Here is a 14354-nt window from a genome sequence, read left to right as displayed (position 1 = left end):
TAAGGAGCTGGTGGTGGACCTGAGGAGGGCTATGGCACCGGTGACCCCTGTTTCCATCCAAGGGGTCAGTGTGGACATGGTGGAGGATTACAAATACCTGGGGATACGAATTGCGAATAATCTGGACTGGTCAAAGAACACTGAGGCTGTCTACAAGAATGATCAAAACAATCTCTATTTCCTGAGGGGACTGAGGTCCTTTAACATCTGCTGGACGATGCTGAGGATGTTCTACGTGTCTGTGGTGGCCAGTGCTCACATGTTTGCTGTTGTGTGCTGGGTCAGCAGGCTGAGGAAGCAGACATCAACAGAATCAACAAACTCATTCGTAAGGCCAGTGATGTTGTGGGGGTGGAACTGGAATCTCTGACGGTGGTGCCTGAAAAGAAGATGCTGTCCAAGTTGCATAACATCTTGGACAATGACTCCCATCCACTCCATAATGTACTGGCTAGGCACAGGAGAACATTCAACCAGAGAATCATTCCACAGAGATGTAACACTGAGCGTCATAGGAAGTCATTCCTGCCTGTGATTATCAAACTTTACAACTCCTCCCTCAGAGTGTCAGACACCCTGAGCCAATAGGATGGTCCTCGACTTATTTCCACTTGGCATAATTTACTTATTGTTATTTAATTATTTATGGTTTTATATTGCTATATTTCTACACTATTCTTAGTTGGTGCGACTGTAACGCAACCCAATTTCCCTCGGGATCAATAAGGTATGTCTGTCTGCCTGTCAGTCTAGGAGAGCTGCGGAGGTGGAAAGGCAGGTATGTTTTATGCCACCAGATCAATCTGCCGTCGAAGACATGGACTTGCCACATTAAATATTCTCTGAAAAACAGCAACTGGAGTCACTTTAAACAGCACATTCATGAAAGAACGAGACGGAGTTAAATGCATTATTTTGTATTCAATATAATAAATACCAAAATATTTAATCGTAATTATGATTCAATGTATTAATGGGAGGACTGGAGAATTGTTTTGAAAGGGATGGGAATTGAAAATGATATTTTACTGGCGAGGAAGGAGAGTGCATTTCTGCAATGATCATATTAAATGGCGGGAAAATGCTTGAATAACCAGGTAGCCCTCTCCTGTTCTCCGATTCTATTACTCTTATGTTGTTGACTACGAGACAAGTAATTAAATAAGAAATGTATTTCTAACAAACTTGGTAGCCGCTTCAGATTCAGTGTTGTAAACGATAAAGCTTGCTTTATATAGTTTAGAACTTAATTGCAAAGATTACTCGATGCCAATTGTGCTTATTTTCGGATAGTGCGTAGGTAATGTGCAGCATAGAATCGTTGGCAGAGAGAGAGGTATCGATGTGCATTTTCTTAGACCAATAAAGTGGATTGGGGAGAAGAAGGCACAATGGAATATTCTCCATACTGACGGAGCAATCGCATATAAGGGAAACAAGAGTACACTGCATTGGAAATGGACTAACTCGCAAAGTTCGTATCATATGTGACAGCAAGATCATAATCAGCGGGTGCGTGGATTTCCGGGATAAAATATATGAAGATTGAAGTCCGTGGAGGCCAGAAAGGAAGGTCAAAAAAGGGTACGGCATGTTTCGGAGAATAGAGAAAATGTCTTTATTTTCAGTATAGTGATCTAGGCCGACTGAGGCACGAGATTTATAGATTTAATGATAAACCGAGATAGACTTTTTATTCCATTCTTCAATTCCTCTCTGAACTTGCTTTGGGTCATTGCATAAATGCAGGTGTTAGCTCCTGCGCTGACCCGTATGAGCAAAATCCCCACTTCATTAGCGACAGCAGAAGGGCTTGTGAGATCCTGGCCAACAAAATTGAGTGTCACTCGAGTACAGATGAAAGTCACTGTTGCTGTCGTCCAAAGGAGTATGGAAGTGCCGGACACTGTGAACAGTAAGACGATGGACTTTCGGCGGCTCTCTGACTCGCTGTCCTTGCCATCCTGCCCTTTTAGACGCCGGCGGACTCTTCCGGCCACTACAATGTTCCTAACCGTCAGCCCGTTCAGGACAACTATTATACCGAAAGGGAGCAAGGATAGAGAGATGCTACACATCCAGGTGAAGACTACTGACCAGATCGAATTAAAATAAGTAGGTTTGGGCCTACAACCCCAGTTCACTTTATCCATGGTGTAACGAGGCTCGTACATGAAGTGTGAAGGGATATACTTTAAACAGCTCAACGCGCACAAGGACAGAATAACCACGGTGGCCGTCTTATCCGTGCAATATCTGAGTCTGAGCTTCGAACAGCAAATGCTGACAAAACGGTCAAAGGTGAAAGACACAGTTAACCAAACAGAATAGTCCAGGGTGAGGAGCCGCAAGTGAATATACGAAGGACAAACTGCGCTGAGAGAGAGGAAGGAGTTAGGGCAATGATAAATATAGATTTCTCGGAGCAACACATGGATAATTAACACCAGCAGGTCGGAGATCGCCATTGCCATCATGTAACGTGTGATGCCTTTGGAGAGTCCGCACTTTCCCCGATACAGGATAGCAGCCGTCACGACGTTAGCTGGGAGAAGCACAGACAGCAAATAAATTACAATTTTAACAGCCAATAAGTGTGAATGAGGAAGACGGGAAAGTTTAGAATGACAGCCTCATTGGAGATCAATCACTGTAGCAATCAAAGGAATTAGTTTATGTAAGAGGTCAATAGCACTCGTTAATAGGTTGCATACAATAGCGCAAGACATGACCGACGAGGGAAGTAACATAATGGACTGAAGTCTGAAGAGTTCATTACTATGAATAGAGCCAGAAATAGATACTTTGATACTCTTATTCCGCGCCCACCCCTAAATTCCCCAAGGTGAATCTAACACCGATTTCACCATATTTCTATTAATATTCCCACCCCACGACGGCACGCTCTCTCCCCGGATCCTGCCACGTCAACCAGGAGGCTTTTTGAATAATAGAATATTCCAAAATCACATGAACATCTGCTGAACAGGATTGAAATATTGGAGGCGTTTCACTGTCTGTAGACGGTGCCTGACTGGTTGGGTGATTTCAGCAGTTTAGAAACATTGAAAACCTACAGCACAATACGGGCCGTTCGCCACCACAAAGTTGTTCCGAACATATCTCTACCTTAGAAATTACTAGGCTTACCCATAGCCCTCTATTTCTCTAAGCTCCATGTACCTATTCAGAAGTCTGTTAGGAGACCATATCGTATCCGTTGTTACCAGCAGCCCATTTCAGGCACTCACCACTCTCTGAGTAAAAAACCTACAACTGACAGGCAACATCCTTGTAAATCTCCTCTGCACTCTTTCTATGGGTTCTACACCCTTCCTGTAGTGAGGCGAACAGAACTGAGCACAGTACCCCAAGTGGGCTCTGACCATGGCACTATATAGCAGCAACATTACCACTCAGCTCCGAAATTCAATTAGACAATAGACAATAGGTGCAGAAGTAGACCATTCGGCCCCTCGAGTCTGCACCACCATTCTGAGATCATGGCTGATCATTCACTATCAATACCCAGTCCCTGCCTTGTCCCCATATCCCTTGATTCCCCTATCCATCAGATACCTATCCAGCTCCTTCTTGAAAGCATCCAGAGAATTGGCCTCCACCGTCTTCCGAGGCAGTGCATTCCACACCTCCACAACTCTCTGGGAGAAGAAGCTCTTCCTCAACTCTGTTTTAAATAACTGACCTCTTATTCTCAATCCATGCCCTCTGGTACTGGACTCTCCCAGCATCCGGAATATATTTCCTGCCTCAATCCTATCAAATCCTTTAATTATCTTAAACGTTTCAATCAGATCCCCTCTCAATCTCCTCAATTCCAGCGTGTACAAGCCCAATCTCTCCAATCTCTCTGCGTAAGACAGCCCTGCCATCCCAGGAATCAACCTAGTGAATCTTCGCTGCACTTCCTCAATTGCCAGAATGTCCTTCCTTAAACCTGGAGACCAAAACTGTACACAATATTCCAGGTGTGGTCTCACCAGGGCCCTGTACAAATGCAAAAGAACATCCTTGCTCTTGTATTCAATTCCCCTTGTAACAAAGGCCAACATTCCATTTGCCCTCTTCACTGCCTGTTGCACTTGCTCATTCACCTTCATTGACTGGTGAACTAGGTCTCCTAGGTCTCTTTGCATTTCTCCTTTACCTAACTCGACACCGTTCAGACAATACACTGCCCTCTTGTTCCAGCTTCCAAAGTGGATAACTTCACATTTATTCACATTGAATGACATCTGCCAAGTATCTGCCCACTCACTCAGCCTATCCAAGTCTCCCTGTATTCTCCTAAAGTCCTCTTCGCATGTCACACTGCCACCCAGTTTAGTATCGTCAGCAAACTTGCTGATATAGTTTTCAATGCCCTCATCTAAATCATTGACGTAAATCGTAAAGAGCTGTGGTTCCAATACAGAGCCCTGTGGTACCCCACTAGTCACCTCCAGCCAGTCTGAGAAACACCCATTCACTGCTACCCTTTGCTTTCTATCTGCCAACCAGTTTTCTATCCATGTTGAAACCCTGCCCCCAATGCCATGAGCTCTGATTTTACTCACCAATCTCCTATGTGGCACCTTATCGAATGCCTTCTGAAAATCTAGGTACACAAAATCTACTGGCTTACCCTCGTCTAACATCCTTGTTACACCCTCAAAAAACTCCAACAGATTAGTCAATATGAAGGCCAATATACCGTACGCCTTCTTAATTACAGAATCAACCTGCACAGCTACGCTGAACGTCCTACGGACTCCGTACCCAACATCCCTCTGATCCTCCACGCTGCCAAGAGTCTTACCACTAATACTATATTTTGCCATCATATTTGACCTACCAAAATGAACCACATCACACTTATATGGGTTGAACGCCATCTGGAACTTCTCAGAACAGTTTTGCATCCTATCAATGTCCGGCTGTAATCTCTGACAGACGTCCACACTATCCATAACACCTCCAACCTTTGTGTCATCAGCAAACTTACAAACCCATTCATATACTTCCTCATCCGTGTCATTTATTAAAGAGTAAGGGTCCCAGAACAGATCCCCAAGCCATCCCGCTGGAGACAGACCTCCAGGTAATATATAACCGTCTACAACCACTCTTTGCTTTCTGTGTGGAAGCCAGATCAGGATCCACAATGCAATGTCCCTTTGGAAACATGGCACCTTACTTTCTCAATAGGCATTGCATGGGTTACCTTATCAAATGACTTGCTGAAATCCATATACACTACATCCACTGCTCTTACTTCATCATGTTTAGTCACATCCGCAGAAATTCAATCAGGCTCGTAAGGCACGACCTGCCCTTGACAAAGCCATGCTGACTATTCCTATTCATATTATACCTCTCTAAATATTCATAAGTCGTGCCTCTCAGGATCTTCTCCATCAACTTATCAAACACTGAGGTAAGACTTATTGGTCTTTAAATTCCTGGGCTATCTCTACTCCATTTGTTGGATAAGGGAACAACACTCGCAACCCTCCAATCGTCTGGAACCTTTCTCGTCCCTGTAGCCTGGGGTACATCTCATCCGGTGCCAGCGTCTTATCCAACTTGAAGCTTTCCAAAAGGTCGAGCACGTCCTCTTTCTTAATATCTACATGCTCAAGCTTTTCAATCTGCTGCCAGTCATTCCTACAATCACCAAGATCTGTTTCCATAGTGAATACTGAAGTAAAATATTCATCAAGTACCTCTGCTCTTTTCTCCGGTTACATGCACACTTTCCCTCTGTCACACTTGATAGGTCCTATTCTTTCACGGCTCACCCTCTTGCTCTTCACATACTTGTGGAATGATTTGGGATTTTCCTTAATCCTGCCCGCCAAGGCCTTCTGGCTGTCCTAATTCCCTTCTTAAGCACCTTCCTATTAGCATTATAATCGAGATCTTGAACATTACCTATCTCTCTGAACCTTTTGTGAGCTTTTCTTTTCTTCTAGACTAGATTTATTACAGCCTTTGAATACCACGATTCCTGTGCCCTACCATCGTTTCCCTGTCTCTCTGAGACGTACCTATCTCCAAAATACTCCCGCACTGAGAGATCTGACACCAGACCAGTTTCAATTCCCAAAACCAGATCAAGTACAGCCTCCACTCTTGTAGGCTTATCTGCATATTGTGTCAAGAAAATTTTCTGAACGTACCTAAAAAAATCACCCCACCTAAACCCCTTGCTCTAGGGAGATGCCAATCGATATTTGGGAAAATAAAATCTCCCATCAGGACAACTCTGTTATTATTAGACCTTTGCAGGATCTGTTTCCCTATGTGCTCCTTGATATCTCGGTTACTATTCCGAGGTATATAAAACACCCAGAAACGTTATTGACACAAAGTACACTGCAGATGCTGTGGTCAAATCAACTCGTACAAACAAGCTGGATGAACTCAGCTGGTCGGGCAGCATCGGTTGAAATGAGCAGTCAACGTTTCGGGCAGAGACCCTTCGTCAGGACTCAGGGTATGCGTCCTGAAGAAGGGTTTCGGCCCGAAACGTTGACTGCTCTTTTCAAAGTTATTGACCCCGTCTTGTTCCTAATCTTCACCCACAGAGACTCCATAGACAATCCCTCCATGGCAACCACACATTCTGCAGCTGTGAGACTATCTATGATTAACAGTGCCAAGCCTCACATCTTTTGGCTCCCTCCCTGTCCTTTCTGAAACATCTAAAACCCGGAACCTGAATTCCTGTCCCTGAGCCATCCCAGCCTCTGTAATGCCCACCACATCATAGCTCCAAGTACTGATCCACACTCTAAGCTCTTCCGCTTTGTTCACAACACTTCTTGGGTTAAAATGGGCACATCTCAAATCTCCGAGCTGAGCGCGTCCCTTCTCTATCACCTGCCTACCCTCCGCCTCGCACAGTCTACATGCTTTCTCTATTTGTGAGCCAAGCTTTTTCCCAGTGTCTTCAGTACGGTTTCCACTCTCCAGCAATTATAGTTTAAGCTCTCCCTAGCAGCCTTAGCAAACCTCCCCGCCAGGTTATTGTTCCTGCTGGGATTCAAGTCCAACCCGTCCTCATTGTACAGGTCACACCTGCCCCAAAAGAAGTCCCAATGATCCGGAAATCTGAATCCCTACTCCTTGCTCCAATCCCTCAGCCACGCATTTATCCTCCACCTCATTCTATTCCTATTCTCACAATCGCTTGGCACAGGCAGTAATCCCGAGAATACTACCTTTGGGGTCCTGCTTCGCAACTTCCTTCCTAACTCCCTGTAGTCTTTCAGGACTTCTTCCCTTTTCCTACCTTTGTTATTGGTATATATATATGTACCACGACTGCTAGTTTTTCTCCCTCCACTGTCGGATATCTTAGACACGATCTGAAACATCCCGGACTGTGGCAACTGGAAGGTAAACTAACATCAAAGTTTATTTCCTGCGTTCACAGAATCGCCTGTCTGACACCTTAATTATAGAGACCTCTATCACTACTGCCTTCCTATTCCTTTCCCTACCCTTCTGAGCCACAGGGCCAGACTCTGTGCCAGATGCACGGCCGCTGCTGATTCCCCCAGGTAGTCCGACCCCTGGCAGTAGTCAAACAGGAATACTTATTGTCAAGGGGTACAGCCACAGGGTATTCTCTAGCACCTGAGTCTTCCCACTCCCTTTCCTGACTGTAACACACATGTCTGCCTCCCGTTGCCCCGGTGAGACTACCTGTCTATACCTCATCTCTAGAATCTCCTCTCTCTCCCTGACCAAGCGAAGTTCATCGAGCTGCATCTCCATTTCCCTAACGCGGTCCCTTAGGAGCTGCAGTTTGACACACCGTCTGTAGATGTGGCTATCCGGGAGGTTGGGAGACTCCAGGACCTTCCATATCTGATACCGAGCACAGAAAACTGGCCTCACACACATACATCCTCCTTTTGCGCAAATAACATAGGTAAACCTACCTCGCCTGGTCCCGTTACCACCTAAGCCTGTTGAGTCAAAGCCCTATCACTCTGCCGCCGCTCACTCCGCTGCCCTCTGACGCCGCTGTCCGCTGGATACGGCGGTCTTCTTCTTAAACCTTTCGTGCTCTACTGGCTGACGTCACGCAGATGCGCAGTCTTGCCTCTCTTTTACCCGTGTAATAAAAACTGCCTTCGCTCTCGAAATCAACCGTTAATTCGCAACCTTCTTGCTCCAAATCAAAAAGTCTTTTTGACGAAAAAGTAAATTGCCTACTTCATCAGTGGTCTGTTTCTTGCCACTGAATTTCCCCATATTCGCATTGCACCTGACGAAGGAATGTCGGCAAGTAAAGGTTTGAAAATAAAAATCTACACAGGAAGGAAACTGATATTAAAACTGCTCATGCTGGAAATGCTCATCTGGTCAGACTGAAACTGTGGAGATAGAATCAAGATTTCTCATTTCATGTTAATGATCTATCTTTGAATCTTTTAGAATCAGAACCGAAGTTTAATTCAATTTAAATAGTAGAGAAAACGTGTTGGATGTACCGATGTTATGCTTGACAGGGCGGAAACCAAAAAAGCCCAAATGAAAGACAGGTAGAGATGCCAGCTTAGAAATGGCGTTAAAGTTGTGTTAACAGCACTGAGCTCCCTAGCGGACGTGTATATAAACCGTCTTAATCATTCTTCACATTTGCTAGTAGACAAACAGGCAACGGACAGAGGAGGCTCTATTAGCTTTGAATAAAATGTCTTCATCTCTCTTAGCCTTCTTTCAACGCTCTCTTGGTTGTCACCATATAGCAGGGGCAAGTTTGCGTGCCGCGTTAACATTAGTTCTCCCTGATTTTACAGTCCCTTTGCTCCCTCCATCCCCCCAGATTACAAAACATGTTACAGTCCCTCTCCTTTTTGCTCTCTTAATCAAAACCCCAGTTTTACAGCCCCGATATCGCAACTGCCTCTTTTTTCTGTGCTCTTCAATGTAATTACTCCGATTTCCTGCCTCTGAGAAGACAGAAAAGTGAGGAAGGGGAAGAGAGAGAGAGAGAGAGGGAGAGAGAGAGAGAGAGAGAGAGAGAGAGAGAGAGAGAGAGAGAGAGAGAGAGAGAGAGAGAGAGAGAGAGAGAGAGAGAGAGAGAGAGAGAGAGAGAGAGAGAGAGAGAGAGAGAGAGAGAGAGAGAGAGAGAGAGAGAGAGAGAGAGAGAGAGAGAGAGAGAGAGAGAGAGAGAGAGAGAGAGAGAGAGAGAGAAATCTTAAACTCATAATTAAGAGCTTGAACAACATTGAGACAGCAGCTAATCTTACCCGGGATGCCAAACGTTGCTAGAATTGGGTAGCAAATCTCCTTCACGTATAGAATTGGAGCCCTTCCCATTTTAGAAGTTTCGTACTGATGGCTGCAAATCCAGGGACGCTATGAGCAAGTAGCACTGCTGAGATTCTATTAATACCCCCACACGAATCCTCCCGCGAATTTGGGGCGTGAAATAACATTAACATTATTCACAGCTGCTTTAACAAACATATTTGTCTTCGCAGAAGTGACTAAATATCGCTTTTGACTCGTGAATGCCGCATGCACAGAGGACAGGCGCGTTAACATGATCAATGACCCGTTCCTCTATACCACATATTTCGTACTCAGTGGTGAATGATCAAAATTCGTACTAAAAGTAATTGAGTATAAAGCCAACATGGTGGGAATATCAGATAAAGCGTTTCCACCGCATCCATGGAACTCAGTCCAAGGTACAAAGTAATAATCCACACAATACTGTCAATTATACTTTCTCACGTGAGATTTCCCTTTTATTCTGATAAGTACTAACATATTGAGCTAAAAGAAATTAGGGAAAATATGAAGGGAAAACAAAACTTAGCTGCAAATACTTAGCAGGTCTTTGTTTCTGTGGAGCGAGGAGAAAACAACATTTCATCTTTACTATATGTTATCAGATAAATTCAATCGCTGATGCCAGGGTTTTCTTAGCTTTAGCTCAGAAAGAGGCAATTGGGAACAGCTGGAGTGAAAACAGAGCTGTTGTTGGGGTCTTGAGATCTATCTGGTAAAGCAAAAAAAAACAAAAAACAAACAGAAACTCTGGAAATCGGAAGCAGAAAAAGAGGATGGTGGAAAGAACCAGCATCAGGCGAGAAGGAAAAAAATTAGCCTTTCGGCCTTTCGGTTAAACGGTCTTATCTCAAATAAACAAAATGTAAGTGTGATATTCTCCACATTAATGCGAGGGCCGGGGGATGTTAATATTGCCTCTCAAAGATTTATCTGTAACACCATAAGAGCATAAGGTTTAGGAGCAGAAGTAGGCCGTTCGGCTCATCGAGTCTGCTCCGCCGTTCAATCATGTGCTGATCCAATTCTTCCAGTCATCCCCACTCCGCTGCCTTCTTCCCATACCATTTGATGCCACCTGGATAATAAAGAACCTATCTATCTCTGCCTTAAATACACCCAATGATTTGGCCTCCACAGCCGCTCGTGGCAACAAATTCCATAGATTTACCACCCTCTGACTAAAGTAATCTGTGCGCATCTCAGTTCTAAAATGACCCCCTTCAATCCTGAATAGACAACAGACAATAGGTGCAGAAGTAGACCATTCGGCCCCTCGAGTCTGCACCGCCATTCTGATATCATGGCTGATCATTCACTATCAATATCCAGTCCCTGCGTTGTCCCCATATCCCTTGATTCCCCTATCGATCAGATATCTATCTAGCTCCTTCTTGAAAGCATCCAGAGAATTGGCCTCCACCGTCTTCAGAGGCAGTGCATTCCACACCTCCACAACTCTCTGGGCGAAGAAGGTTTTCCTCAACTCTGTATTAAATAACTGACCTCTTATTCTCAATCCATGCCCTCTGGTACTGGACTCTCCCAACATCTGGAACATATTTCCTGCCTCAATCCTATCAAATCCTTTAATTATCTTAAACGTTTCAATCAGATGAAGTCCTGCGCCTTGTCCTAGAATCACCTCCCATGGGAAATAACTTTGACACATCTAATCTATTCAGGCCTATTAACATTTGGAATGTTTCTATGAGATCCCCACCCCCATTCTCTTGAACTCCAGGAAATACAGCACAAGAGCTGCCAGACAGTCCTCATAAGGTAACCCTTTCATTACTCGAATCATTCTAGTGAATCTTCTCTGAACCCTCTCCAACGGCAGTATATCCTTTCCAAAATAAGGCCAAAACTGCCACAATACCCCAAGTGTGGTCTTGCACTAGGACTCCCTATTCACGTTGCATTTTGAATTATCTCCCCGTCTAAATATTAGTCTGCCAGTTTATTTCTACCAGCAAAGTGAAGGACTATATACTTCACGAATTTGCATTTCATTTGCCACTTGTTTACCCATTGCCCTAAAATATCCAAGTCTCTGTGCAGGCTCTACCTTTCCTCAACACTATCCGTTCCTCTACCTATCTTGGTATCATCAGCATATTTAGCCACAAATTCCTTAATGCCATGGTCCAGATATAGTTCTCAACCTGCATCCACCTCTGCTACATCCTCATATAATTCCGTCAGGTTAACTCTGCTGATGTTCCCATTCTGTCATTCTGCCCACAATTGGCCCTTTAACACAATCAGTGAATCATCTAAACATTTGTTCTCCGAATACATCACACTTCTCGGTATTATTGATATATAAAGTAATATGCCAATTTACCTTGGTGATAAAGGTATGACCACATTCATGGGGTTGTATTATAGACCACCCAATAGTCAGTGAAAATTTGAGGAGCAGATCTGTAGAGACATAGCAGACAACTGCAGGAAACATAAAGTGGTGATAGTAGGTTTTTTAAAAAAAAATCCACATATTGATTGGGACTCCCATACTTTTAAAGGTCTAGACGAGTTAGAAATTGTAAAATGTGTGCATGAAAGTTTTCCAAATCAATATATGGAGGTACCAAATTAGAGAGGACGCAATCTTAGATCTCCTATTAGGAAACGAGTTAGGACAGATAACGGGAGTGTATGCAGGGGAACTCCTAGGCTCCTTCGATCATTACGCCATTAGTTTCAGCTTGATCATGGATAAAGTTAGATCTGGTCTTCGGGTTGAGGTTTTAAACTTGAAAAAGGCCAAATTTGAAGAAATGAGAAAGGATCTAAAATGCGTGGATTGGGACAGGTTGATCTCTGGCAAAGATATGATTGATAAGTGGAACGCCTTCAAAAGAGAAATTTTGAGATTGCAGAGTTTGTATGTTTCTGTCAGGATTAAAGGCAAAGTGAATAAGAATAAGGAACCTTAGATCTCCAGGGATATTGGAACTCTGATAAGGAAGAAGACATAGATATATAACACGTATTGTCAACAGGGAGCAAACAAGGAGCTCGAGGAGTATACGAAGTGCAAAAATACGTAACAAGGAAATCGGGAGGGCGACAAGAAGATATGAGGTTGTTTTGGCAGTCAAGGTAAATGATAATCTCTGATAAGAGAAGGGATAAAATTTGTCCTCTTGAAGATTAGAGTGATCGGCTATGTATGGAACCAAAAGAAATGGGGGAGATCTTCAATGGGTTTTTTGCATCTGTATTTACTAAGGAAACTGGCATGGAGTCTGTGGAAATAAGGCAAACAAGTAGTGAGGCCGTGGAACCTATACAGATTGAAGAGGAGGAGGCGCATGCTATACTGAGGCAAATCAGAGTAGATAAATCCCCAGGACCTGACAGGGTATTCCCTCGGACCTTGAAGGAGACCAGTGCTGAAATTACAGGGGCCCTGGTAGATATATTTAAAATGTCGGTATATACACGCGTGGAGACGGAGGATTGAAGGATTGCACATATTGTTCTGTTGTTTAAAAAAGGCTCTAAACGTAATCCGGGAAATTACAGGCCGGTAAGTTTGACGTCAGTAGTAGGTAAATTATTGGAAGGAGTATTAAGAGTTAGGATCTACAAGTGTTTGGATAGACAGCATCTTATTAGGGAGAGTCAACATGGCTTTGTACGTGGTCAGTCATGCTTAACCAATCTATTAGAGTTTTTTCGAGGAGGTTTCTTGGAAAGTGAATGAAGGGAAGGCAATGGATGTAATCGACATGGACTTCAGTAAGACCTTCGACAAGGTGTCTCATGTAGTTTAGTTAGGAAGATTCAGTCGCTAGGTATACAAGAAAAGGTAGCAAGTTGGATGAGACATTGGCTCAATGGGAGAAGCCAGAGAGTGGTAGTGGAGGATTGCTTCTCTGAGTGGAGTCCTGTGACTAGTGGTGCGCCATAGGGATCAGTGCTGAGTCCATTGTTATTTGTCATCTATATCAATGATCTGGATGATAATGTGTTAAATTGGATCAGCAAATTTGCTGATGATACAAAGATTGGAGGTGTAGTGGGCAGTGAGGAAGGGTTTGAAAGCTTGCTGAGGGATTTGGACCAGCTGGAAAAATGGGCTGAAAAATTGTAGATGGAGTTTAATGCAGACAAGTGTGAGGTATTGCACTTTGATAGGACAAACCAAGGTAGAAAATATAAGATAAATGGTAGGACACTGAGGAGTGCAGTAGATCAGAGAGATCTGGGAATACAGAAACATAATTCCCTAAAAGTGGCGTCACATGTAGATAGGGTCGTAAAGAGAGCTTTTGGTACAATGGCCTTTATAAATTAAAGTATTGAATATTAGAGTTGGAATGTTATGGTGAGTTTGTATAAGACATTGGTGAGGCCGAATTTAGTGTATTGTGAGCAGTTTTGGTCACTGAATTACAGGAACGATATTAATAAGGTTGAAAGAGTGCAGATAAAGATTACCAGGATTTTGACGGGACTTGAGAAACTGAGTTACAGAAAAAAAGGTTGAATAGGTTAGGATATTAATCCCTGGAGCGTAGACGAATTAGGGGAGATTTGTTAGATATATATAAAATTATGATGGGTATTGATACAGTGAATGCAAGCAGGCTTTCTTTTTTTCCACTGAGGCTAGGGGAAGGAAAAAACAGAGGACATGGGTTAAGGGTGAAGTGGCGAAGTTCAAAGGGGATATTAGGGGGAGCTTCTTCACAGAGAGAGTGGTGGGAGTGTAGAATGAGCTTCCAGATGAATTGGTAAATTCGGGCTCACTTTTAACATTTGAGAAAAGCTGGGACAGGTACATGGATGGGAGGGGTATGGAGGGATATGGTCCAGCTGCAGGTCAGTGGGACTAAGGAGAAAAATGGTTCGGCACAGCCAGGAAGGGCCGAAGGGCCTGTTTCTGTGCTGTAATGTTCTATCGTTCTATGGCTCTATATTATTCGAAGACAATTCCAAAGTTGCTCAGTTTTATAAAAATATTTGAAGTTGAAATTGTTCCAATCACTCCTTTTCGGGTTCGCCTGCACTTGCTTTAAGCT

The sequence above is a fragment of the Hypanus sabinus genome, chromosome 5 (assembly GCF_030144855.1).
Source record: "Hypanus sabinus isolate sHypSab1 chromosome 5, sHypSab1.hap1, whole genome shotgun sequence".
NCBI classification, from domain to species: domain Eukaryota; kingdom Metazoa; phylum Chordata; class Chondrichthyes; order Myliobatiformes; family Dasyatidae; genus Hypanus; species Hypanus sabinus.
This window is presented reverse-complemented; position numbering follows the sequence as displayed.